We start from the raw sequence: 26,869 nt of genomic DNA on the forward strand, positions 1-26,869 counted from the left end.
TGCCATCAATCAAGACCATTTTATTTTTTCATGGAGTGGCTGTTAAACATTCACCAGCACACCCCTGGGCCCAAGAGAAGAAAGATGAATGGGAATCATGTAAAGGACAACAAGGGAAGGGATGGGAGAGGAGTGCGACTTAGATGATGTGGCCTTTGAATGTCATTCACGCCTTCTTCAAGCCTATCGGATGCCATGCAATGCAGGGGAAGGGCGTGGGCTGCAGAGCCGGAGCTAGATTTGAATTCTCTCATCTCAAGGATGGGAGATCTGAGGCCCACACTGGGGCTGGACCTGCTCAAGATGAGAGAGTTACAGACGGCAGAGGCAGGGCTCAAACTCAGCTGCTCTCACTCCTTGGTGGCCTCTTACCTCATCAAGGGGCCAGTCTCATCAGCTCACCCTGACCCTGAAGTCAAAGTCTAAACAGTGCAATTCACTGGCTGCAGTGGTGTGTCCGGGAGGCAGTCTTACAGGGTGTGTTCCCTCAGTTGCACCTCTGGTCTTCAGCTTTGTGTCTTTCTGCAAAACTAAACCAAACAATAAACACTTGAAGCCCCCAATGAGCTCATGTCGTTAAACCCTATTGGAAAACAGTTTTTTGTTTTTTTTTTAAAAAAACAAAGAAGAAGAAGGTTGGGCGCAGTGGTTCATGCCTATAATCTCAGCACTTTGGGAGGCCAAGGGTGGTAGATCACCTGAGGTCAGGAGTTCGAGAGCAGCCTGGCCAACATGGTGAAACCCCATCTCCACTAAAAATACAACAATTAGCCGGGCGTGGTGGGCCATGCCTGTAATCCCAGCACTTTGGGAGGCTGAGGCAGGCGGATCACCTGAGGTCAGGAGTTTGAGACCAGCCTGGCCAACATGGCAAAAACCCGTCTCTACTAAAAATGCAAAAATTAGCTGGGCGTGGTGGCACATGCCTGTAATCCCAGCTACTCAGGAGGTTGAGGCAGGAGAATCGCTTGAACCTGGGAGGCGGAGGTGGCAGTGAGCTGAGATCACATCACTGTACTTCAGCCTGGGTAACAGAGACTCTGTCTCAAAAAATAAAAATAAAAAAATAAAAGAAGAAGAAGAAAAAAGCCTGCATTGATTTCCCCATACATTTGCACAAGCTGCAGAACTTGGTTCTTTTATTTTCATTTGGAAACAAGTTGAAACAGCCCTCCAAATTAAGAAAACAACTTTACAAATTCAAGTTTTATGTTCTCTTATTTTAGAAATATTCATGGCCTCAATATGTCTCTCCTAAGTACTTATATAAAAACATTTTTCTCTTCCATTTGCCAATTTATAATGATTTTTTTCATTCTACTTACAACAAAGCAATCATTTCAAATTAATTGCTTTCATTAAAATGTATTATTGTAATGTCCCAGGTACTGAATAGTGATTTTGTTTGACAGAACAAGCCTGAAAGAAAAATATTATACATTTTGCAAGTAGACAATTTCAACCCAATTCCTTCCTCTGGCACGAAGCACAGGGGATTTGCACACAGTAGGTTGAGAGAATAACTAGCAACAGTAATTATCAGTGTCATGCCTCAGGAGAGTACATTTATAGAGGACTTTCAGAAGTGCACAGCTATTTTGCATATGTTATTCCATTTCATTCCAAGCATTCTTCCACGTAGACCTATTTATCTCTCTTTTTTATTTTTATTGAGAAAACCAAGGCCCAGAAATGCGAGGTCACTCACCAAAGGTCACACAGTCTCAAGAGGCAGAGCTGTCATTTGACCCCGGGTCTTTCCACCTCCAGATGCACCTGAGCATGGAGTGTGCAGGGGGAGGTGGGGTCTGCGTCCCAGAAGGAGCTGAAGATCTCCTCACTCTCCCTTCCCAACTTGTTTATTCTCCATTCAAAGCACAGTTATTTTCTTTGCAAGACCAACGAGGTTGATTCAAAATCAGAGTCATTTTAACGTCTTAAAAATATCAAGTACAGCTTAGAAAATTCAAGCACTAGAGGGAAAAAAATTCTTAAGTTATTTAGAAAGAAAATTTACCTTGATTCTGAGGGTCCTTGAGCTTTCTTGCTTTTTGCTCCTTTTTTGGGTCATGCTGAGTGGGGGCCAGGGCTGTGGTGGGAAATTGAGAGTTGTATGAGATCTCCAAATGCTTCTCAGCCCCTCAGTGCCGCGGAGAAAAGAGGAAAACACTCATCTGGACGATCCGTGTCTTGCAGACTCGGTCTCAAATCCTTTGGGGTGAGAATTCTGAGTCCTGGGGGGCATTTATGAGGGAAGCCACACAGAGTGTTCGCTAGTGGGATGAAGAAAGGAACCAAACTGGGCTCTTTGGTGCAAAAATAAAATAAATTCTTATTTGTTGATATGGTTTGGCTCTGTGTCCCCACCCAAATCTCATGTTGAATTGTAATCCCTAATGCTGGGGGAGGGACTTGGTGGGAGGGACTTGGATCATGGGGGTGGAGTTCCCCTTGCTGTTCTGGTGGTAGTGAGTTCTCATGAGATCCAATGGTTTAAAGGGATGTGGCACTTTCCTCCTCATGTGCTGTCTCTGTCCTGCCACCGTGTGAAGAAGGTTTGTGCTTCCCCCTTGCCTTCCACCATGATTGTAACTTTCCTGAGGCCTCCCAATCATGCTTCCTGTTAAGCCTGCAGAACTGTGAGTCAATTAAACTTTTCTTCATAAATTGCCCAGTCCGATAGTTCTTTATAGCAGTGTGAGAAAGGACTAACACACTCGTTCATTATTGAATGCTGTGTTCTTGCTCTGGGTCCTTGTCTTCATTTTCCACCTTATTTCCCTCTCCAGGGTGCCCACGCCCCCTCCCCCATCCCATCCTATTACTGTGCTGAACGCTGTCATCTTCATTCTCATAGTCCCACCAGCAGGGCCAGGGCTCCTCCCTACCCAACCAGCACGCCATCAACACACTTCCTAACACGCTTCCCTCTGTGCCAGCCTGCTTACCTCTAGCTCTTTGCTTGTGCCATTTTCTCCAACTAGAACAGAGAGCAATAACAGGGAGAGGAAGAGCGTGGCTGATACAGCACGTTCCCTGGGCCCAGTAGCCATGAGTTAACACCCGCTGAGGCATTACTAGTCTCGCCTTGGGCATGGCAATCAGCTCTCTGATGTTCATTGGTAACACCCATAAGAAAACCACCTCACAGGCTCAGGATAACACACTGACATGAACCCTCTTAGCTGGCAACTGGTCCACGCTGATGGGACAAAGGTCATCATTTTGTACCTGACACTACTCCAGTAGTGCTGGGTGAGCCGCTCACCCTTCCCAAAGGATGTGGAATTGAGCCCAGGAACAGGTTCATATCTCCCAGAGGCTGGACTTGTACCTATAGGATCAGGAGCCACAGGAGGCCACAGGGGAACAGAGGCAAAAAACCTCAGTAGAAGGAGGAATAGAACCTGGTGTGCAGGAAGAGCAGGGAGATGGATGGAGACTTTGGTCACTTCTGATTCTGATCCCATCCCTTCCTGAGGTCCCATCCACATTCCTGCCCTCGCCACGTAGGATACTCCACAAACCCCATAACTGCCTCCTACTTTTCCTTTACTCTGACCCAAGGACCCAAGTTTGTTTCTGTTATTAGTGAGCAGATGATTTCAATCAACATCATGAAGAGGGCAGCCAGTGGAGTGCCTGTCACATGATTGGGGCTCAGTGACCACAGCCTCCTTCCACACCCCACTTCCAGCTTCCAGCAGCTGGAATCAGACCACTCAGCCAGCACGACCTCAGCCCTAAACGGAACTATCGCCCCTGAGCAAGATTCCCACGGGGCTCCAGAACCAATCTTGTGCACCTCTGTGCCCTAATAGCTTTTGAAGAAATGGCACTCTTTTAAGAGGTGACTCCAAGGACCCTGCAAAAGTGTGCAGATTACTCAGAGCCTGCAGCAGTGAGGGAAGGAGCAGAAGAGAGGCACAAATGGAGCCTGGGCACCAGCAGGGAGGCTTAGCTGCTTGCACCTTCATGAGTCACAGATCACCTGGCTGAGCGCTCTCCTCCCTCACCTGCTGCTGCCCGGAGTCATGTCTATCCCGCAGTCCTGCCTCCACTGCACCCTTGGCATGATCTGTACTGCAGGCTCCAGCCAGAGCTTGCCAGCTGCACCCAGAGCTGCCGGGATGAGATGACAGGCCGCCACAGGCCAGAGTCAGAGCTAGGGCCCTCAGCACCCCACCTCCCCTGGGCAATGCTGGCTGTCAGAGACACTGTTCACCCTTCAAAGCAATGGCTCATTGGCTGAGATGAGATCCACAGAATTTATGCTCGATTCCTGATGACATTATTTAAATTGCCTCTGATTTATCACTAACCCAGTATGCATTGTCATTTCTAAGTAATTACAGAAAATATTGTAATCTAAGTACTATTACATCAGGAACACAACTCGGAATAAATACTGCCTCTGCCTTCAGTCAACTCAGTAATGTGAATCGATACCTACTGATTTTTTGAATGTGAACATGTTGAGAGGTCTTGAATTCCCATCACTGCGGCTGGGTCATAAATCCTCCTTAGTTAAAGAATGAGGAACCCACAGGCAGCCCGGTCTCCCTCACATACTTCTGCAGGTGCAGACCTTCCTGCAGGTCCTGTGGGCTGGTGCCCCTCAGGGGTCAGCCGGGCACTCAGTGTCCCAACAGAATGAGTTCAGCCACAGCCCCTGTCTGAAATGTGCAAAATCAGCTTTCTCCCAGACAGCCTTCATCAAATAATTTATGCAAATACATGCCATGCCCAGTAGTGTGCTAGGTACAATGACTGATACCAGGACATAAGATGTGACCCTTGCCCAGAACATATTCTAAGGCCCATCTGAAGAGTCTAACTCAGGTATCTGAATCATGAGATTTGGTTTCAGGTGTGGTTCCACTCTGCTTCTTACTGGCTGGTGGCCCTGGAGGAGACTTAACCTCTCTGAGCTGCAGGCGTACCCCTGGTAAAACAGGACCAACATATGTCCTATCTATTTCATATCACAACTGGTCAACTGAGTTGATGGATAAGAAACATTTGTGGATTGCAAAGTGCTATACAGAAGTGAGGAATAGTATTATTATAGAAGGCCGATGATTCCTGGAAAATACAGTAATCCATTTATGGTGAGAGGAGCAAGAAGAATTCTTCAGACAAATATGTACCATTACACTCACTTCCTTGTAAATGAAAACAGAACTCATTAAAACTAGTATAAACAACACATTATAGAATATAATCAATTTCCATAAAACAGATCATTAAAAGAAGGAGACAAAATGGGACAGAGTCTGGTACATTGTAAGTGCTCAAAGTTATTTGTTGAACAAATGAAAAAATAAGTGAGAAAAAAGACATAGAGAAGGAAGAATCTGTGGGACCCACTGAGAAGCTGACAGCCCAGGTAAAAGCAATGGGAGATGCTGTGAGGAAAGGAGAGCCATGTAGTACCTGGTGCAGCACTGGGAGCCCTGAGGGTCACTGGGGACAACGGCAAAGCTGTTCTAGAAGGAAGGAAAAACAGAGAAGAAGAAAAATGGAGTGCAGAAAGAAAAGCCAAATACTCCCCTGTCCAACAACACAGGAGTGTGTTCCAGTGCTCAGAACGATAAATAACAAAATCAGTACTCAGAACATGAAATAACTCCAGACAAAATTAATTGCATGGGGACAATTTGTCTACAACAAAAATAATTATGTTTAGGGTGTTTAAAGAGATAACAGAGGTGAAGGAGGGAGAATGTGCTTTTAAAAGCACAAGAAACTATAGAAAAATAGAACAGGCACATAAGAAATAACAAAAAACATTTCTTTAAAATAAACAATTAGAAAACTAAGAAATTAAAAATACAGCCAAAGAAAATACGTGATAACAGGAACACATTTTAGGCAGAACAGGGTTAAAGAGAGAATTAGTGAATTGGAGACAATATTGAGAAACTCACCTGGAATACTGCATAGGGCGACAAACTGACTTCTGTAGATAAATATGGATGTGTGCATGCATGCACACATGTACACTGCACTTCATTGATTCCATTTTCTCATTTTAATATATCTGAAATTGGAGCACACCTTACAACTGAAGGTGACTTACAACCACTCTTGGTCTAGACTGGAGACATCTTCCAAAGAGAATCTTCATTTGCCCTGCCAGTCACTTGGAAGTATTACTGACCTAAGGTCATTTAACATTAAAATCTATAGTTAAGATTTACATTTAAACTGTAAATCTGAGTGTGTAAAGTTTGGAGGTTAAAACCTCAGGACAGATTGTGAGAGGTTTTTTTTCTGCCTTTTGCTCACAGTGGGTTTATTTCTCATTTCTTCTTACAGCAAGCCTGCAGCCCTTTGGGGTCCTCACCTTATGTAGGGGTCTTCTACTAAACTCCTTGTCTGTGGCACCTTTATTTCTTAGTGGTGCATGAAAATAATGGTTCCTCCTTCTATTGATGGCTTCTTAGGCTGCTTGAGGTGTGTTTATCTCCACATCTACACACACACACTCACAAGCAGATCAGAGGTGGAGAATAGTCAAGGAGGTCCTATATCTCTGAAATAACAATTTCACAACAAAATAGAGAAGGTCTATATGAAAAGCTAGTAATTTATTTTTTGCAGATTCAGAGAAAAACAGGTGTATTAGTCTGTTTTCACGCTGCTGATAAAGACATACTCAAGACTGGGAAATTTACAGAAGAAAGGGGTTTAATGGACTCACAGTTCTACATGGCTGGGGAGGCCTCACAATCATGACAGAAGGTGAAAGGCACATCTCACATGGCAGCAGACAAGAGAAGAAAACTTGTGCAGGGAAACTCCCCTTTATAAAACCATCATATCTCATGAGACTTGTTCACTATCATGAGAATAGCAGGGGATAGACCTGCCCCCATGATTCAATTACCTTCCACTGGGTCCCTCCCACAACATGTGGGAACTGTGGGAGCTACAATTCAAGATGAGATTTGGGTGGGGACACAGCCAAACCATGTCAACAGGAGTCCTCAGTTCAAAACTGCAGTAGAGGTAAAGAACAGAATAAACAAACAAACCAAACAAACCTCACATGTAGAGACAGTAGTGAAGCTACACAATAGCAAGATAAAAAGAGAAAATGTTAAAAGCTACAAGACAGAAAAGACAGATTCCTATAAAGGATCATGAATTAGATGGGTAGTAGATTTATCCATAATGATAAAGATCAGCAGAAATGAAATAATGCCTTCAAAAGACTGAGGAAAAATAATTATTAACCTATAATTTATACCAATATAAACAATTACTCAAGAAAAAAAATAAAAACTTGCAAGGGCTAAAATAACTTGCTTACCACCAAAGATGCTTGCTCTAAGAACTGTGAAAGGATTCAAGAGGAAAAGTACACCCAGAGAGGGCTCATAGCATATCACATGTAAGAGTAAGCTTAGATATTGATGATTTATAGATTGATGAATGTAATTAAATATTGACTTTTGAAATAATAATAGCAGTTTTGAAGTGTTTTTAAGCAAAACAGAATTGCAGATAACAGGAACAGAAAGGGTGATAGCAGGATGGTATAGTGGTTGGTAAATTCTGCTGCAGTCCAGGTCATGCTGTAGGAAAAGACAGAAACAGGAGCATCCCCTGAAGCAAGTCTTCTTCCGTGATGCTTCCCCAGGAGACCCCTTCTTGAGTTTAATACGCTAACTTCATGGAGCTTAAGTAGTTCTCAATGCAATATGTCCAACTATTTATGTGGAAAACATTTATATCTATGTCCCAAAGACTCAATTCAACATTTTAAACAAAACAATGTAGAGAAAGTCTCAGGTTCTATTCCAAATAATATTGGCAGAATTGCACATGTAAACATTTTGAAAAGCTCATGAATCTTAGGGTGGGGAAGTGCATGTGGGATGTTGCTGGACCCAAGGGAGGCATTATTCCATGAGGCCACGCCAGTGCTGGGTTAAATATTAGCCCTGAATGTGCCTGGGATAGGTTGAGAAGCTTCAAATGGAGGAAGAAAAGAAACAGCCCGATGTCTCCTAAAACCTCATGTAAATGAATTTATGAAAGTAAACATCAAGACAAAGAGGAAGACTGCATCTTGCAAGTGTTTCACCCAAGAGTATTGAGTAGCTCCTCTGAAGATTTGTCAGACCCCCTCCTCAGAGCAGCCACCAAACCATGGTGAGCCGTTCCCAGGCCTTGTGAGTCTGACAAATGCCCAAAACAATTCTCTCTCACCCAGGTCCTCTCCCCCTCCTCCTCCACCACCAGGACACACAGAAACTGCCTCCTCTTTTCAGCCCTCTCCCTTCTCAGCTGACTTTGAGGTACAAATATCCCTTCTCTACTTGGAGAGCCCCATTTCATTACAGGAATTTGCTTTGGGTTTTATTATCATTTTAGTCTATGTCTTAGATTGGGCTGCTATAACAAGGTGCCATAGGCTGAGCGGCTTAAGCAACAAACACTCATATCCCACAGTTACAGAGGCTGAGAAGCCTGGGGTCAAGGTACCAGCATGGTCTGATTCTGGTGAGGCCCCTTCCTGGTGGCAGACTATCAACATCCCTATGCACCCTCACATGGTGGAAAAGACAGCTGGCTCACTCTCTGATCTCTTCTTACAAGGGCGTCCATCCACCTCATGACCTGTTACTTCTCAAAGACCCCACTTACCAAAACCACGGCACTGGGATTAGGGGTTCACATATGAATTTTAGAGAGTCACAAAAATTCAGTCCATTGCAGTCTGTGTTTTTCTAAAAAGTGTATCTGCTTTCGTTTTTATTTGCCATGCTGTGTGGCAAAGATAATGTTTGCAGAACAGCTTGTAAACTGGATATATTGCTGCCTGCAAAGCAATGGTTTGCTAACAACCATAATAAGTGTTGGTGATCTGGAACTGATACTTAAACATTTTATATCCTAATATGCTCTGTTTTTAGTTTTATCTAGGCATTTTTCTGTTTTGGAAACACTCTAGGAAATTGGTTGAGAGTTTTGGATTGATGTGGAATGCCTTACAAATATTTTGCTTTTCAAATATGGGGAAATAAACTCCTCGTTAGCACATTTACATAGAACCTCTGATTTTCAGAAGTTCATGGACTATGGACTTGAAGAAATAGACACCTATGTTGAAGTACTTGGATTTCATGAGAAAAATGTATATAGAGTTAAATATTTAATGTTTGAAAATGTAGAGAAAAACCACTACAACAGTATAATTACAACATATAAATTCCAAACCAATAAAGCAAAAAAGAAATTTAGGAAGTACAGTTAATGCAGCGCAAGTCAAGAAGAAAGAGAAGTGAAAAGGGTGACATGCTAAAAACATGGGTAAGCAGGACCTAAGTCTAAGCAAGGATGTAATCACAATAAGTGCAAAAGGACTAGAATCATGGAATAAAAGTCAAAAAATATTTGTCACTACCTATTTGTGCTACTATAACAGGATATCACAGTCTGGTAATACATAAAGAAGAAAAATTTGTTTTCTTACAGTTCTGGAGGCTGGGAAATCCAAGATGGAAGCACTAGTAGGTTTGGTGTCTGGGAGGGCTTCTCTCTGCTTCCAAGACGGCGCCTTGTTGCTGCATCTTCCAGAGGGAAGGAATGCTGTGTCCTTGCAGCACAGAAGGTGAATGCTGCATAAAGCCTCTTTTTTTTTTTTCTTGGAGATGGAGTTTTGCTCTTGTCACCCAGGCTAGAGTGCAGTGGCGCTCACTGCAACCTCTGTCTCCCAGGTTCAAGCAATTCTCCTGCCTCAGCCTCCTGAGTAGCTGGGATTACAGGCACGCACCACCAGGCCTGGCTAATTTTTGTATTTTTAGTAGAGACGCAGTTTCACCATGTTGGTCAGGCTGGTCTTGAACTCCTGACCTCGTGATCCACCTGCCTCAGCTTCCCAAAGTGCTGGGATTATAGGCGTGAGCCACCGTGCCCGGCCTGAAGCCTTTTTTTTTTAAGGGCCTTAATCCTACTCATGGTGGGGAGGAGCCCTCATGGCCTCATCATCTCCTAAAGGCCCACCTCCTAATACTATTACATTGACAACAGTTGAATTTTGGAGGGGACACATTCAAACCATAGCATTCTGTTATTGTCCTCCCAAAATTCATGTTCTTATCACGTACAAAATACATTCATTTCATCTCAATAGCCCCAAAAAGTCTTAACTTGTTCCAGTATCAACTTTAAAGTCTTAGTCCAAACATATGGATACATGTCTAAACATATGGATACATGTCTAAACATATGGATACATGTCTAAACATATGGATACATGTCTAAACATACGGATACATGTCTAAACATACGGATATGTGTCTAAACATATGGATACATGTCTAAACATAGAGATACGTGTCTAAACATATGGATACATATCTAAACATATGGATACATGTCTAAACATATGGATGAGACTCAAAGCATGATTTGTCCTGAGGCGAATTCTCCTCCAGCTGTGAATCTGTGAAATCAAACAAGTTATGAGCCTTCAAACACACTGTGGGACGGGCGCAGTGCAGACAATTCTATTACAAAATGGACACACAGGCAAGAAGACAGAGATAACAGGCCTTAAGTAAGTCTAACACCCAACAAGACAAATATTCAATCTTGACAGTCATCTTTGATTTCATGCCCCACCTTCTGGACACACGGGGGTGAGGTTTGGGCATCCAAGGCTCCTGACAGCCTCACCCCACAGCTTTGCTGGGAATTGCCCTTGTGGGGGCTCTCTTGGGTGACCCCAGCCTTGCAGCAGGTCTGAGCCTGGACCCCACAGCTATCCGACACTTTGAAACCACCTTTGCAAAATTATAACTGAGGAAATAATGACAGTGAAAGAAATCACACCTAACCTACCCCATCTTGCTTCCAACCTTTAAGCTGTCCTTGTTCATTCCTGGACATAGGCTGAACTAACTTTGGGAAGGAATTCGGTTCATGGTTTGACTCTGAAACAAAACTGATATAACCCTTTCCCAAAAAGACCCCCTTCTTGCCTGGGGACCCTGCTGCCTTTGCAGGACTAACAAATTAGCTACAAAATTAGAAATTACAGTTTAGGGATCATGCAGCCTCTGGCTCCAAGAGTCTGAACCTCCCCAAATTGCTCCTGGGGATAACATCACTATTGTAAAACCTAAGATCAGTGCTTTAGATATTTTGCAGACCTTGCACTGGATGGATCAGCTGACATCACCCAGACCAGTAATGTGGCCCAATCATTTCTGCCATCACACCCGGGAACAGAAAACAGCAAGAGAAATTCACTTCAAGCCCCTGTGATTCCATCTCCAACCTGACCAATCAGCACTCCCCACTTTCCAAGCCCCTACCTGCCAAATTATCTTTAAAAACTCTGATCCCCGAATGCTTGGGGAAACTGATTTGAGTAATAATAAAACTCCGGTCTCCCGCACAGCCGGATCTGCAACGATTACTCTTTCTCCATTGCAATTTCCCATCTTCATAAATTGGCTCTGTCTAGGCAGCGGGCAAGGTAAACCCACCGGGCAGTTACAACATCTTTTGACATCTGGGTAGAGGCAGCCCCGGCTCCACAGCTCATGCACTGGGTGCCTACAGAATCAGCCCCACATGGATGCAACAGGGCTCACCAATTGCACCCTCTGGGGCAGGGTCCCACGCCTCACTTAGCCCTGGCTGAGCCACAGCTGGGGAGGCTGAGGAGCACTGTGCCAGAGTGTGTGGAGCAGAGACTTGAGGCACCCTGGGCAGTGAGTCTGAAGGTCCCAAGGGTGCCCTGAGCCCCTCCCAGTTTCTTCCCCCAAGGCCCTGGCACTCTGGGCTTGTGATGGACATGGCAGCCTTGAAGAAGGTTTTATTGGATTTTTAAATGTTACTAATTCCTAACTACAAGAAACACATCTGAAAAGAAATCAAGCAGAAAAGTTGAAAATAAAGAGATGGAATATATATATGAAAACTACTACATATAGGAAGGGATGTAGCAAAGACACAGAGAGAATATAATTTAAGGCAAAAAGCTTCAATAGGATTTCAAAGCAAACCTTGCATACTAAAAAAAGGAAGCCAAAAATAAACCAAAAGAAACCAAAAACCATGAACTTGCAGGAGAATTTTCCAAAGCCGTAATTACAATGAGAGTGTTTTTAAGTCTATAAGAAATTAATATATCAAACAAATAAAGATTAATAAGAATTTGGAATTTATATGAAATGGCAAAGGAAAGGCCAGGCGTGGTGGCTTATGCCTGTAATGCCAGCACTTTGGGAGGCCAAGGTGGGCAGATCACTTGAGGTCAGGAGTTTGAGACCAGCCTGGCCAACATGGTGAAACCCCGTCTCTACTAAAAATACAAAAAAAATTAGCCGGGTGTGGTGGTGCACACCTGTGGTCCTAGCTACTTGGGAGGCTGAGGTGGAAGATTCACTTGAACCTTGGAGGCAGAGGTTGCAGTGAGCCGAGATCACACCACTGCACTCTAGCCTGCGTGACAGAGCAAGACTCTGTCTCAAAAAATAAATAAATAAATGAGTAAATAAAATAGGTCTAGTCAATGAAACAGCAAAGGAACTAGAATAGCCAAATCAATTGTGGGGGAAGAAAGAACAAAGTAAAATCACACTGATGTCAAGACTTACTGTAAAGCTACAATAATGAGGACAATGTGGTATCGGCAAAGGGATAGACATGTAAAATCAATGAAAGAAGAGAGAGTCCAGAAACCGACTCACAGAAATATGGTAAACTGATTTTTGACAATGGTGCAAAGCCAATTCAATGGAGAAAAAATAGTGTTTTCAGCAATTGGACATCCATAGGCCAGAGAACTGAGAGGAGCACAGAGGGAGACCTTGGCCGATACCTTGTACTTTTTGCAAAGAGTAACTAAAAATGGAACATAGACTTAAACGTAAAATGTAAACTATAACATTCCTAAAAGAAATCAGAGGAGAAACTCCTGTGATCTTGTTTTAGGCAAAGAATTTTTAGACAGAACACCAAGAGCACAATTCCTAACAAAAATAAATAAATAAACGAGACTCCACAAAAATGAAAAACTTTTGCTCTGTGCAAGACACAGGAGGCGGAAAGACAAGCCATAGACTTGGAGAAAATACTGGCAATTCACACATCTCAGGAAAGACTTATATCTACAATATATAAAGCACTATCAGGACTCAGCAATAAGAAAACAATGCTCCAATTTAAAAATAGGCCAAAAAATTAAGCAGGCATTTTACTAGACAAGATATATGGATGTGAAAGCATGTGGAAAGGTGCGCGACATTGTGGGTCATTGGGGAAAAGCAAATTAAAGCCACAGTAAGATAATACCACACCCACTAAAATCACAAAAACTAAGAGTGAAACTGAAACTTAAACCAACAGAAAAAATAAAACCTGCAATAGCGAGTGCCACTTAGGATGCAGAGGAAGCAGCTGGATCTCCCATGCGTTGCTGTGGGAATGCAAACGGCATGGTCACGAGGGAAAGGAGTTGGCAGTTTCTTATAAAGCCCCGACGTACACATACCAAAGGACCCAGAAATCCCATTCCCTTGGTATCAGAAGGAATTAACTTGCAGTCACACAAAAATGTGAACATGTGCCTTGATAGCACCTCCAAGCTGAGAACAACCCAAATGCTCTTCAACAGATGAACAGGTAAAGACACAACGATCACTTCTCTGACCCCCTCAAGACTATCAGGAACCTGCAGCAAGCTTCAGAAGCCACCTCACTTAAGTCAGCTAACCTTCATGCAATGGAATAGTCCCAGCCATAAAAAATGTTAGGCTCTTGAGTCACACAAATGTGACTCTCAAATCCATTATGCTAAGTACAAGATGCCTGATGCAAGAGGCTACAGAGAGTGCCATTCAATGTGTCTGACGCCTGAAAAAACACAGCTGTTAGGATAGAGAACAGATCGTTCTGACCTGTGCAGGGAGGGAGATGATCACAAAAGACAGCATAAAGGAATCTGGGAGATGTTGCAACCCTTCTGTAAAGATATCTTTACTGTAATGTTTAAATGACTATCCATCTGCCGAGACTCATAGTTCTAGACAATAAGAGTAAATTTTACTGGATGAAAATTTTTAAAGACATTTTTTAAAGGAAGGAAGTCTATCCAGCTTAGACATCTAAAGTGGACAAGATAGTGGAAGAAAAGAAAATCGTGCTGTAATCTTGCATAAAAATATATACAGATATACAAAAAAAAAAGATACCAACAACTCGTATCCAGCATTGGAGATCATTACCAAATAGGGTTTTACACAGGAATTCTAAAACAGTTCAACATCAGAAAAATCTATTATTGTGATACACAAAAGTAACAGAATATAAAGGAACACATATCTCCTAAATAGATACAAAATGGCATTCGATAAAACCCAATACCCATTCAGGATAAAAAATGCTTAGCAAAGAATAGAAAGTAACTTTTTTGATGTGATCAAGACTTTCAGAACCCGTCAGCAAACTCCAGAAGCCATTTCATTAACGTTGGCAACCAGGCGAGGAGGCTGCTGTTCACTGCTTCTATTCTATCTGTATTAGGTCTTTGACAAGCAGAAAAGGAAGAAAGAAAAATTAAGGAAATACAAATGTGGGGAAGGAAGGGCCAAAAGTCTTCATAACTTGGGAACCATATAATTTTTTTTTAAATACATAACACCTTTATGGAGACTTCCTGGAGAAATAACTTACGTAGTATACACAATTCCCTTTGGTAAAGTGAACAATTCAGTGGTTTTAGAATATTCAGAGTTGTGCAGCCATCACCACAATCAACCTGAGAACATTTTCATCATGGCGAGCAGAAAGCCAGCTCCCATGTGCCTCCTCTCTGCATTCCTCCCTTCCACCTGCCACTGGCAGCAACTCATCTACTTTCTGTCTCTACGGATTTGCCTATTCTGGACATTTTTTTTAAATGAAATCATAGAACTCTTGGCCTTTTGTGTCTTACTTCTTCCACTTAGCATAATGTTTATAACATTTATCCACCTGCAGCCTATAGCAATACTTCATCCCTTTGTATTAACAAATAAAATTCCATTGTGGGAATATAACACATTCTTTTTACGTGTGAGTTGTTTCTCCTTTTGTGGCTATTATGAATAATGATGTTATGAACATTTGTGTACAAGTTGTTTTCTGAACATGCATTTTTGTGGCTCCTGGGAATATACTTGGGAGTGCATTTCTGGGTCATGGAACAATTCCATGTTTATACTCTGAGAAAATGCATGACTGTTTTCCAAAGAAGCCGCTCCATTTTATAATCCTACCAGCCATGTGCAAGGGTTAGAATCCTTCCACATTGTCTCCTGCTCCATTTTGTAATCCTTCCAGCAGTGTACACAGGTTCTAATCCTTCCACATTGCCTCCAACACTTGTAATTGTTTTTTCTACTATAGCCATCCTAGTGGGTTTGAAGAGGTAACTCATTGTGATTTTGATTTGCATTTATCTGATGGCTGCAGATGCTGGGCAGCTTTCTGTGCACTGAATGACCATTTGTTTATCCTCTTGGGGAACAATGTCTGTTATTACAGAATCCTCGTCCATTTTTTAACTGGGACATTGTCTGTTTATTACTGAGTTGCAAGAGTTCTTTATATATCCTGGATACAAGTCCCTTATTTGATATACGATTTACAAACATTGTCTTTCATTCTATGGATTGTCTTTTAGTTGTTTAATTTTTTTTTTTTTTTTTTTTTTGGAGACAGTCTTGCTCTGTCACCCAGGCTGGAGTGCAGTGGCATGATCTTGGCTCACTGCAACCTCCGCCTCCTGGGTTCAAGCAATTCTCCTGCCTCAGCCCCCCGAGTAGCTGGGACTACAGGCGCACGCTCCCACGCCCGGCCAATTTTTTGTATTTTAGTAGAGACGGGGTTTCACCGCATTGTCCAGGCTGGTCTCGAACTCCTGAGCTCAGGCAATCCGCCAACCTCGGCCTCCCAAAGTGCTAGGATTACAGGTATGAGCCAGTTTAATTTTCTTTTAAATTTCCTTTTTTTTTCTTTTCTTTTTGGGACAGGGTCTCACTCTGTTGCCCAGGCTGGAGTACAGTGGTGCAATCATTGCTCACTGCAGCCTTGAATTCTTGGACTCAAATGGCCTCCCACCTCAGTCTCCTGAGTAGCTAGGAATACGGGTCTGCACTACCATGCCTGGATGATTTTTAAATTTTTTGTAGAAACAGGATCTCACTATGTTGTCCAGGCTAATCTCAAACTCCTGGCCTCAAGTGATGCTCTTACCTCAGCCTCCCAAAGTGCTGGGAGTGAGCCACCACACCCAGCCTCAATTTTCTTGATGGTGTCCTTTGGAGCACACAAGTTTGTAATTTTGATGATGGCCAATTAACCTATTTTTATTTTGTTGCTTATGTTTTTGATGTAATATCTAAGAAATAATTGCCTAATTGAATATCATAAAGATGTATGCCTATTTTTCACTAAGAGTGTTATAGTTTTAGCTATTATGTTTAAGAGCTAATTTTTTATGTGCTACATTTTGAGTTAATTTTTGTATATGTTGTGAGGTAGGGGTCTAACTTCATTTTTTTGCATGTGGATACACAATTGTCTCAGCACCATTTGTTGAAAAAGACTATTCTTTCTCCCACTGAATTGTCTTGGCACCCTCTTCAGAAATCAATTAACCATATATATGGGGTTATTTCTGGACTCTCAGTTCTAGTCTACTGATGCCTATCTATCCTTATGCCAGTACCACCCTGTCTGAATTATAGTAACTTTGTAGTAAGTTTTGAAACTGGAAGGTGTGAGTTATTCAACTTTGTCGTCCTCTTTGTTTTGAGACAGGATCTCACTCTGCTGTCCAGGCTGGAGTCCAGTGGTGTGTTCACAGCTCACTGCAGCCTCAATCTCCCAAGCTCAAGTAATCCTCCCACCTCAGCCTCACAGGTAGTTGGGACCACAGGTATGTGCCACCATGCCTGGCATTTTTTTTTTTTTTTTTTTTTAAAGAGACAGAGTCTTCCTATGTTGCTGAGGCTGGAGTTGTTCTTTTATCAAGACTGTTTTGGCCACCCCAAGTCCCTTGATTTTACATATAGATTTCCGGATCAGCTTGTCTATAGCTGTAAAAAAGCCTGCTGGGATTATTATGGAGATTGTGTTGAAAATGCAGAACAATTTGGGGAGTGTAGCCATCTTAACAATATTAATGCTTTCTACCCATGAACATGGATGTCTTTCCAGTTATTTAGATCTTTAATTATTCAAAATGTTTTGTAGTTTTCATAGTATGCTTTGTGCTTATTTTGTTAAAATTATTTCTGAGTATTTTTTTTCCATGGTATTTTTAATGGAATTATCTTTCATAGTTTCCTTTTTGGAATGTTATTGATTTTACCTCTTATAACCTTGGTGAACACACTTATTAGGTTAACAGTGTTTTGGTTAAATCTTATGGTTTTCTGTGTACAAGGTCAAGGTATCTGCAAATTAGATAGTTTTAATTCTTTACTTACAATCTAGATGCCATTTATTTATTTAAATTACTAACTGCCCTGGAAAGAACTTCCAGTACAATGTTGAATAGAGGCAGTGAGAGCAGACATCCTTGTCTTGTTTCTGAACTGAGGAGAAAAGCATTTTATCTTTCACCATTACGGTGTTAGCAATGGATTTTTTCACAGATGCTTTTTAAGAGGTTGAAGAATTGACCTTCTCATCCTACTTTGTTAAGGGGTTTTTTTTAATGCAAAGGTGTTCAATTTTTGTCAAATGCTTTTTATGTGTCAAGATGATCGTATGGGTTTTGCTTGCTATCTTTTATTCTGTTGACATCTTGTGTTACATTAATTGATTTTCTGAAATTCCTGGGAAAAAAAATCCCACTTGGTCATGATCTCTATTCCTCTTTATCTATTGCTGAGTTTGGTTTCCTGACATTTTGTTAAGATTTCTGTGTCTGTATTTACAAGCTACATTAGTCTCTTTTTTTTTTTATGTCTTTCTCTGGTTTTGAAGTCAGGGTAATACTGGCCTAATAGAAGGCATTAGACTGTATTCCTTCCTCTTGCATTTTCTGAAAGAGTTTGTGATGCATTGGTATTACTTCTTTAAATTTTTTGGTAGAATTCACAGAGAAGTCATCTGTGCCTAGGCTTTTCTTTGTATTTTTTAATGCTAATTCTATTATTTTACTTTCTGTAAGTATATTCATATTTTGTATTTTTGAGTCAGTTTCAACAGTTTATGTTTTTTTAGACATTCGTCCATTTCATCTAAGTCATCAGATTTGTTAGCACACACTTGTTCACGGTATCCCCCAATAATCCCCCTTTTTCCCATAAGGTCAATAGCAATGTTCCTTTATTCCTGATTTCAGTAACTTGAGCCTTCTCTATACTTTCTTGCTCACTAATTTTTGTTGATTTTGTTAATCTTCTTAAAAGAATCCATTCTATTTAATTGAATTTTTAAGTCCTCGGTTTGAAATGTGTCTTCTTTTTTAATGTATGAGTATACAGCTATAAAGTTCCCTCTGAGCACTGCATTATCTGCATCACAGAAGTTTTGGTACATTTGTGTCTTTATTTGTATCTACCACAGAGCTTTTCAAATTTAACTGTAATTTCTTCTTGACACATCAGTTACTTAAAAGTGTGTCATTTAACATCTACATATTTGTAAATTTTCAAAATTTCTTGCTGTTATTGATTTCTAATTCCATTCTATTCCAATTGGAGATACTTTGTATAATTTCAGTTCCTTAACGTTTATGGAAGCTTGTTTTATGGCCTAGCATATGATCAGAGGATTTTCCAGATGCTCTTGAAAAGAATGTGTATTTCACTGCTGTTGGGTGGAGTGGTTTGTACATGTCTCTTAGATATCGTTGGTTCATAATTAAAACCTCCCCACAACAAATATTCCAGGCTCATATGGCTTCACTGGTGAATTCTACCAAACATTCTAAGAAGAATTAATGCCAATCCTTCATAAACTCTTTCAAAATATAGAAGAACAGGGACTACATCTCAACTTACCCTATGTGGCTAGTGCTATCCTGATACCAAAACGATACATTACAAGAAAAGAATACTAAAAAACCAGTTAGCCTTATGACTATAAATGCAGAAATTCTCAACACAATGCTAGCAAATTAATCCAGCACCATGTGAAAAAAAACATATATACGGACAACAAGATCAAGTAAGATTATCCCAGGAATGCAAGGTTGATTTAATATCTGAAAATCAATCACTGTAACACACCATATTAAAAAAAGAGAAACAAAGTCACAATATTATCTCAATAGATACACACACACAAAAAGCATTTGCTCTAATCAATTCTATTTCACATGGTAGAAGAAATACTACATACCTAATTAGGCCAGAAAAAGAAATAAAAGTCATCCAAATCGGAAAAGAAAGAGTAAAACTATATATATATATATATGAACAGATGACACAATTTGAATGAAGAAAACTCTAGAGAATCCACCATAAAACTATTAAAACTAATAAACCAGCTCAGCAAGATTGCAGGATGCAAGATCAATACACAAAATTAAGTGCATTTCTATACATTTGTAATGAATAATCCAAAAATAAAGCAATCTATTTTCAATAGTAGCAAAAAGAATAAAATAGGAACAAATTTAACCAAAGTGTAAGACTTTCACACTGAAAACTATAAAACATCAATGACATAAATTAAAGCAAACCTAAATAACTGGAAAGACATCGTGATTGAGACAATATTGTTAAGATAGTCATACTCTTCAAATTGATCTAATGGCTCAACACAATCCCCATAAAAATCCTAGCTAGCATTTTTGCAGAAATTTAAAAGCTGAACTTAAAATTCATATGTAAATTCAAGGAACCCATAATAGCCAAAATAATCTTGAAAAAGCAACAAAGTTGGAGATCTCACACTTTCCAATTTTAAAAATTAACTGCAAAGCACAGTAATCAAGACTGTGATACTGACATAAACATGAATGTGTAGGTCAAAGGAACAGAATTGAAAGTCCAGACATAAGCACTCAGATTTGTGGTCAATTGATTACCGAAAACAATCCCAAGAAAAATCAATGGGGAAAATAAGATTTTCAACAAATGGTACTGAGAGACTTGACATCTACATGCAAAAGAATGATGTTAGACTCCTACTGCACACCAAAATCAACTGAAAATGTATCAAAGACCTAGGTGTAAAAGCTAAAACCATAAAACTCTAAGAAAGCATAGAATTAAATCGTTGTGATCTTGGTTACTTAATAGTTTTTTAAATATTACATCAAGATCACAAGTAACAAAAGGAAAAGTTAGATACATTTTATCAAATTTTAAAACTTACTTCAAACAATACCATTAAGAAAGTGAAAAGACAACCTATCAGATATTTGCTAACCATGTATCTAATAAGGGACTTGTTCTAAAATATATAGAAAACACTTAGAACTTAACAACATAACTCAATTTTTAAAACAAGAAAGGGATTTCAATCAACAGTTTTCCCAAGAATACACAGAAATGGCCCATTAGCAGAATAACAGATGCTCAACATTACTATATTGGGAAAACAGTCTGGTAGTTCTTCAAATGGTTAAACATACAACCCAGCAATATTACATCTAGGTACACACGCAAGAAAAATGAAAACCTATCTTCCCACAAAACTTGCACAAAAACTTGTACATATGGCCCAGCAATATCACATCTAGGTATATACACAAGAGAAATGAAAACATATATTCCCACAAAAACTTGTAGAAAATTTTTAACAGCATTATTTACAATAGTCAAAAAAAGCTTGGAGGCCGGGCGCAGTGGCTCACACCTGTAATCCCAGCACTTTGGAAGGCTGAGGCAGGTGGATCACAAGGTCAGAAGATCGAGACCATCCCGGCTAACACGGTGAAACCCCATCTGTACTAAAAATTAAAAAAAAAAAAAAAAAAAAAAAGCCCGGCATGGCCAGGTGCGGCGGCTCACGCCTGTAATCCCAGCACTTTGGGAGGCTGAGGCGGGCGGATCAAGAGGTCAGGAGATCGAGATCATTCTGGCTAACATGGTGAAATCCTGTCTCTACTAAAAATACAAAAAATTAGCTGGGCGTGGTGGCAGGCACCTGTAGTCCCAGCTACTCGGGAGGCTGAGGCAGGAGAATGGCATGAACCTGGGAGGCGGAGCTTGTGGTGAGCCGAGATCGCGCCACTGCACTCCAGCCTGGGCAACAGAGCAAGACTCCGTCTCAAATAAAAAAAAAAAAAAAAGAAAAAAAGAAAAAATTGGAAGCAATCCAAATGTCCAAATGGGGAAATTTTGGCATACAATGAAATACTACTTGGCAATAAAAAGGAAGGATGTACTGATGCATGCTACAATGTTGATGAACCCTGAAAACATTACGCTAAATGCAAGAGGCAAGTCACACGAGACCATATATTGTATGAGTCCATTTACATGAAATTTCCAGAATAGGTAAATCTACAGACACAGAGAGTACATTAAGTGATTGCTGGGGACTAGGGGAAGTTAGGGAGAATGGGAATTGACTGCAAATGGATATGAATTCCTTTCAGTAGGGACTAAAATGTTAAAAAAAAAAAAAAAAGCACAGATTATTGTATGATTGTACAAAGCTAAATACACTAAAAAGTATTGAATTTTACACATTAAATGAGTAAATTCTATGATGTGTGAATGATATTGGCTATGAATGGGGTATTTATGTTTCCCTAAAATCCATATATAGAAGCCTAAATCCCCAATGTGGTATTTGGAAATGGGACCTTTGGGAGGTAATTAGGTCATAGGTGTGGAGGCTTCATGAATGGGATTGGTGCCCTTATAAGGAGACAAAGAGACACAAGTTTCCCTTTCTTCATCATATGAAGATACAAGAAGACGGCTGTCTGCAAACCAAGAAAGGGGCTGTCACCATACACTGAATCTGCCAGCACCTTGACCTTGGCCTCCTGGCCTCCAGAAACTTTGAGCAATCAATGTTTGTTATTAAGCCACTCAGTCTATGGCATTTTGTTATAGCAGCCAAAAACTAAGACAATATCTTTCATGAACATGTTTCAAAAGAGAGATAGCAACATTTGGGATAATTATAGTAAAATAACATAATACTATTGCTGTAGGAAAAAAAAAATGGGTTCTTGTCACACAACCAGGAAAGATTAGGCTGATGGACACATGGAAGGGTAAGGAGTAGGATTTCTTGGGCAAAAAGGAAAAAATTATGAGCAAATCGAGAGGAGTTTCTGTTAACAGGCCCCCATTTCACAGATTGAATCCCAGGTTACCACACACGAACAGAAAAGGCCAGGCTCCTGCCCACTGCAAATGGCACCAAATTCCTGAGGTCCCACCCCGTCCTCCCAGTGTGCAGGTCGGCATTATTCTGACAGAATCAGTCAGGGCCGGGCACGGTGGCTCATGCCTGTAATTCCAGCACTTTTGGAGGCTGAGGTGGGCGAATCACTTCAGGTCAGGAGTTCAAGACCAGCCTGGCCAACATAGTGAAACGCTGTCCCTACTAAAAATACAAAAATTAGCCAGGCATTGTGGCACACACCTGTAATCCTAGCTACTCAGGAGGGTGAGGCAGGAGAATTGCTTGAACCCAGGAGGTGGAGGTTGCAGTAAGCCAAGATTGCACTAATGCACTCCAGCCTGGGCAACAGAGACAGAGAGAAAAAAAAAAAAAAAGGAATTAGTCAGGAAAGGGTGGGCTTCATCCAGGACTGGCTGTCTGGTTTTTTAAACTTCAGGCTATTTTAGGTTTGAAGGCAGGGTTTCGCAGGGGACCCTTGGCTACCTCCTGTCTCCATCACTAATAGTAGATAATATTTATCAAAGGGTTGCTAAGTCTCACGAGCAGTGCAAGGTTAGAGATAACCAGGTCTACGCACATGTGTGTCCTTCCACAATGTCAGTCAATATTGCAAACCATACATAATAGTATACTTAATACATAAATGTTATAGATTAAACATTCCACAAAGAGACAAAAAGTAACATTTAACATCAAGAGAATAGAGATAGAAAAAAGATTTAACAAACCAGTCCAGGGAGAGCAACGAAGCCAAAAAGAATCTCCTGGTCTGGGCCAGGCAGTCCTTTGGTCCTGCAAGGAAGAGTCTTTGATGTGGCAGAGCCTTTGGTAGCCAATGCTGGGTTCTTATCATGAGTGACAGCAAGACTGAGTCTGTTAAGACCGCAGTTTTGAGCTGTTTATGACCACAGAGTCCCCTGGTGAGGACTGATAGTGGAGGAGCGTGCTTGTTTATCTCCTTATCTGGCTGGATGCAGTCTTTCTTTTTTTTTTTTTTAATTAAGCAAATCATCTTGTCCTTGCTGGCAAAGTGTCCTATGAAATATAAAATAGAGTCCTTTTCTAAGATGGAGTTAGTTATGTCAAGGCTGCTCTGTGCAATAAGACAGAGGCATTGCTCTATGTGCTCTAAACATTCTGCTTTGTTCTCCTTTCATAACAACCTTATGAAGTAGCTACTATTATTTCTGTTTTATACAGAAGAACACTGAACCTAAGTGTAGTACTTAAGTTGCTTGAAGTATTACAGCTAACAGGTGGAGGAGCTGGGGTATAAATCCAGACTGCCTGGCTTCAGAGCCTGTTCCATTAACATACAAAATTCAAGTCCACTCCTGTATTCTAGTAACAACAACTGAGAAACTATAATGGAAGGAATAAGAGACTTCCTGTTTCAGCCTCAATATGGAAACAGCACGGAAGTCACCCCCTCTCATCGTCACATCAGGGAAAACACTGAACAGACTGAACCTCAATGACTTTACCTAGATCCATCAGATAATTGAGATCACAGAGCAAACCAGCCTCTCTGAAGTTTGTAGAGAAAGGTGAAGACAGAGCATCATAGCCACGATTAGTTTACCTGAGACTAAAACCACTGATGCCTGTAACTGGTAGAGCCACTTTAACGCTAATTTTGACAAATTGCCAGAGACTGAGTGTGGACTAGCCTGAGACTTAAAAACTCTTGGGGCCCAGTCTTAGGGAGACTGCAACAGGCTCATGTATTTCACCTGCTGAAAACCCAGCAGGTTCTTGCCATAAAGATCAGAGAAAAGTGTTTTAGAAAGGGGAGGGGAAAAGAACCATTTTGAAAGATGACCAGAAAATTCTCCTTAACAAAGCCATGACTTCCAACAGTTTCCCCTTGTCTGACCTGGAGGAAGAGCGACTGGCCCGCTCAAGCCCCCTGTAGCTTTCATCTCTCATGTAAGGAGAGACAAAAAGCCGCCAAAATTTCCTTTGCCGTAAAGATCAGAGAAAAGTGTTTTAGAAAGGGGAAAGCATTAAAGTGGCCCTGCTGTTACAGGCGCCAGCGGTTTTAGTCTCAGGTAAACCAATCTTGGTCATGATTCTCTGTCTTCACCTTTCGGCCGGGCGTGGTGGCTCATGCCTGTAATCCCAGGACTTTAGGAGACCGAGATGGGCAGATCACAAGGTCAAGAGATAGAGACCATCCTGGCCAAGATAGTGAAACCCCGTCTCTACTAAAAATACAAAACTTAGCTGGGCATGGTGGCATGAGCCTGTAGTCCCAGCTACTCATGAGGCTGAGGCAGGAGAATCGCTTGAACCAGGGAGTCGGAGATTGCATTGAGCCAAGATCGCACCACTGCACTCCAGCCTGGCGACAGAGTGGGACTCCATCTCAAAAAAAAAAAAAAAAAAAAAAAATTACAGAATCTTCCCCTTACCACCATGTCAATAGGGTTCCAGGATAGTAACAGTGGATAACAACCCAGACAGCTGTAAGATACAGATTCTTACATAAGAAGTTCATAGGAAAACCCGAAGAAAATGGGGAAAAACACAAAACTAAAGCCCCTCGGATATACAACGACAGCAATCGTTACACACAGTCTAACTCCTGGCCAGATTAATATAAAACCTCACACCAAAAGCCTAATTGCCTCCGTTTTTATTACCTGATGCAGCATGTCTGGCTTCTAACAAAAAATTAAAAGGCAAGAGAAAAACACAGAACAAGGCTCAGATATAACAAAGATTTGAAAATTATCAAAAAAGGAACTTAAAATATCTGTGAGTCATTGTTATGGGCTCTAATGAAAAAAGTAAATGACATGTAAATGTAAGCAGAGAGATGAAAACTTTAAAAGAATCAAAAGGAAATGCTAGATATCAAATGCCTCAAAACTCATCTGCGATTCCATCCTCAGCCTTTGTCACCCCTCGGTCCCCACCCCACCATGGTGCTTGCTGTGTGTTTTCTTGATCCTGCTGTCCACCTAACCCCCTGGAAGGTGCTGTCCCAACCTCACCTGTGTCCCCTTTCTGGGCTGCTTACCTAGACCACTTGGCCTGGGCTGGCTGTGCCCAGGGGGAGGCTGGGAACATCGGCCGGCTACGCCCTGAGGTAGCTCAGATGCCAGTGTCCCACGGTGAGGACACCTCCGAGGCCGGCTCCATGTCACCTGCTGGATGGGGTTGAACCCCAGTTGTCCTTCATGGGAATCTTCTCCTGAACCTTGCTGTGTGGGTTGCTTTCTCTTCCTTCCACCAGTGCTTCCTGGATGAAATCCAGCATAAATGTCTTGTGCTTATCCCCATCCTGGAGGCTTCCAAGCAAGCGTAAACTCTGAAAGGGCAGGGGCCGTGAGTGCTGACTGCTTCTCTGGTCACCGTCTCACGGCCTGCCACAGACCTGTGCAGGATAAGGTGGCTACATGAATAACCAAAGGAAGGCGTGGCTGCTGGAGTGAAGTTGTAATGCACACCTACGTGTTCCAGGAAAAGGAAGTTCAGAATTCACAAACACATCTTAGTGTTTAGACTTAACTTCTGAGTGTAAAGGCCCCTAGCACAGCAGAAAGGGCATTTAAGGAGAGAAAGCTTAGGAACTCTGACACCTAGGAACTTGCTCTGAGATTTCACCACTCCCGTGTCATTTCGTTAATCTGCCAGATGTTCCTGATCAGCCAATGTTTGGAAGAAGGGTAGTTATTGGTCTGCAGCAGGGAACTGGGGCAGGACGCGAGGAGGAAGGCACTGCCTGGGGCCCGGGCAAGGGCCGATTATATGTGACCCCAGGAGCTCCCCTTTTGCACCCCAGGGGCCCCACCTTTGTGTCCAGAGGCCCCTCTACTTAACTGTGTCCGGAATTGGTGGGTTCTTGGTCTCACCGACTTCAAGAATGAAGCCACGGATCCTTGCAGTGAGTGTTACAGCTCTTAAGGTGGTGCGTCTGGCGTTTGTTCCTTCTGATGTTCGGACATGTTCGGAGTTTCTTCCTTCGGGTGGGTTCGTGGTCTCGCTGGCTCAGGAGTGAAGCCGCAGACCTTCGCAGTGAGTGTCGCAGCTCTTAAGACGGCCCATCTGGAGTTGTTCATCCCTCCCGGTGGGCTCGTGGTCTCGCTAGCTTCAGGAGTGAAGCTGCAAACCTTCGCGGTGTTACAGCTCAAAAAAGCAGTGCGGACCCAAAGAGTTAGCAATAAGCAACATTTAATTGCAAAGAGCGAAAGAACAAAGCTTCCACAGCGTGAAAGGGGACGCCAGCAGGTTGCCACTGCTAGCTCGGACAGCCGGCTTTTATTCTCTTATCTGGCCCCACCCACATCCTGCTGATTGGTAGACCCGAGTGGTCTGTTTTGAAAGGGCGCTGATTGGTGCGTTTACAATCCCTGAGCTAGACCCAAAGGTTCTCCAAGGCCCCACCAGAGTAGTTAGATACAGAGTGTCGATTGGTGCATTCACAAACCCTGAGCTAGACACAGGGTGCTGATTGGTGCATTTACAATCCCTTAGCTAGACGTAAAGGTTCTGCAAGTCCCCACCAGACTCAGGAGCCCAGCTG

General features: G+C 41.8%; 1 long non-coding RNA gene across 2 annotated transcripts; it reads right to left on the reverse strand.

Moving 5' to 3' along the window:
• LOC104003811 (uncharacterized) lies at positions 1-26,580 on the reverse strand. 2 transcript variants are annotated; one of them, XR_001712792.3, is made up of 4 exons: positions 25,364-26,580; positions 23,067-23,373; positions 2,018-2,273; positions 1-530 (listed from the first exon to the last, which is right to left on the reverse strand). It is a non-coding gene; the product is annotated as an uncharacterized LOC104003811 (long non-coding RNA). The 2 variants fall into 2 exon arrangements; XR_676571.3 differs by lacking the exons at positions 23,067-23,373; positions 25,364-26,580 and having other exon boundaries at positions 2,018-5,860.
• Between the last annotated feature and the right edge of the window lie 289 nt (positions 26,581-26,869).

This window comes from Pan troglodytes, chromosome 23 (genome assembly GCF_028858775.2).
Source record: "Pan troglodytes isolate AG18354 chromosome 23, NHGRI_mPanTro3-v2.0_pri, whole genome shotgun sequence".
In the NCBI taxonomy this organism is placed as follows: Eukaryota; Metazoa; Chordata; class Mammalia; order Primates; family Hominidae; genus Pan; species Pan troglodytes.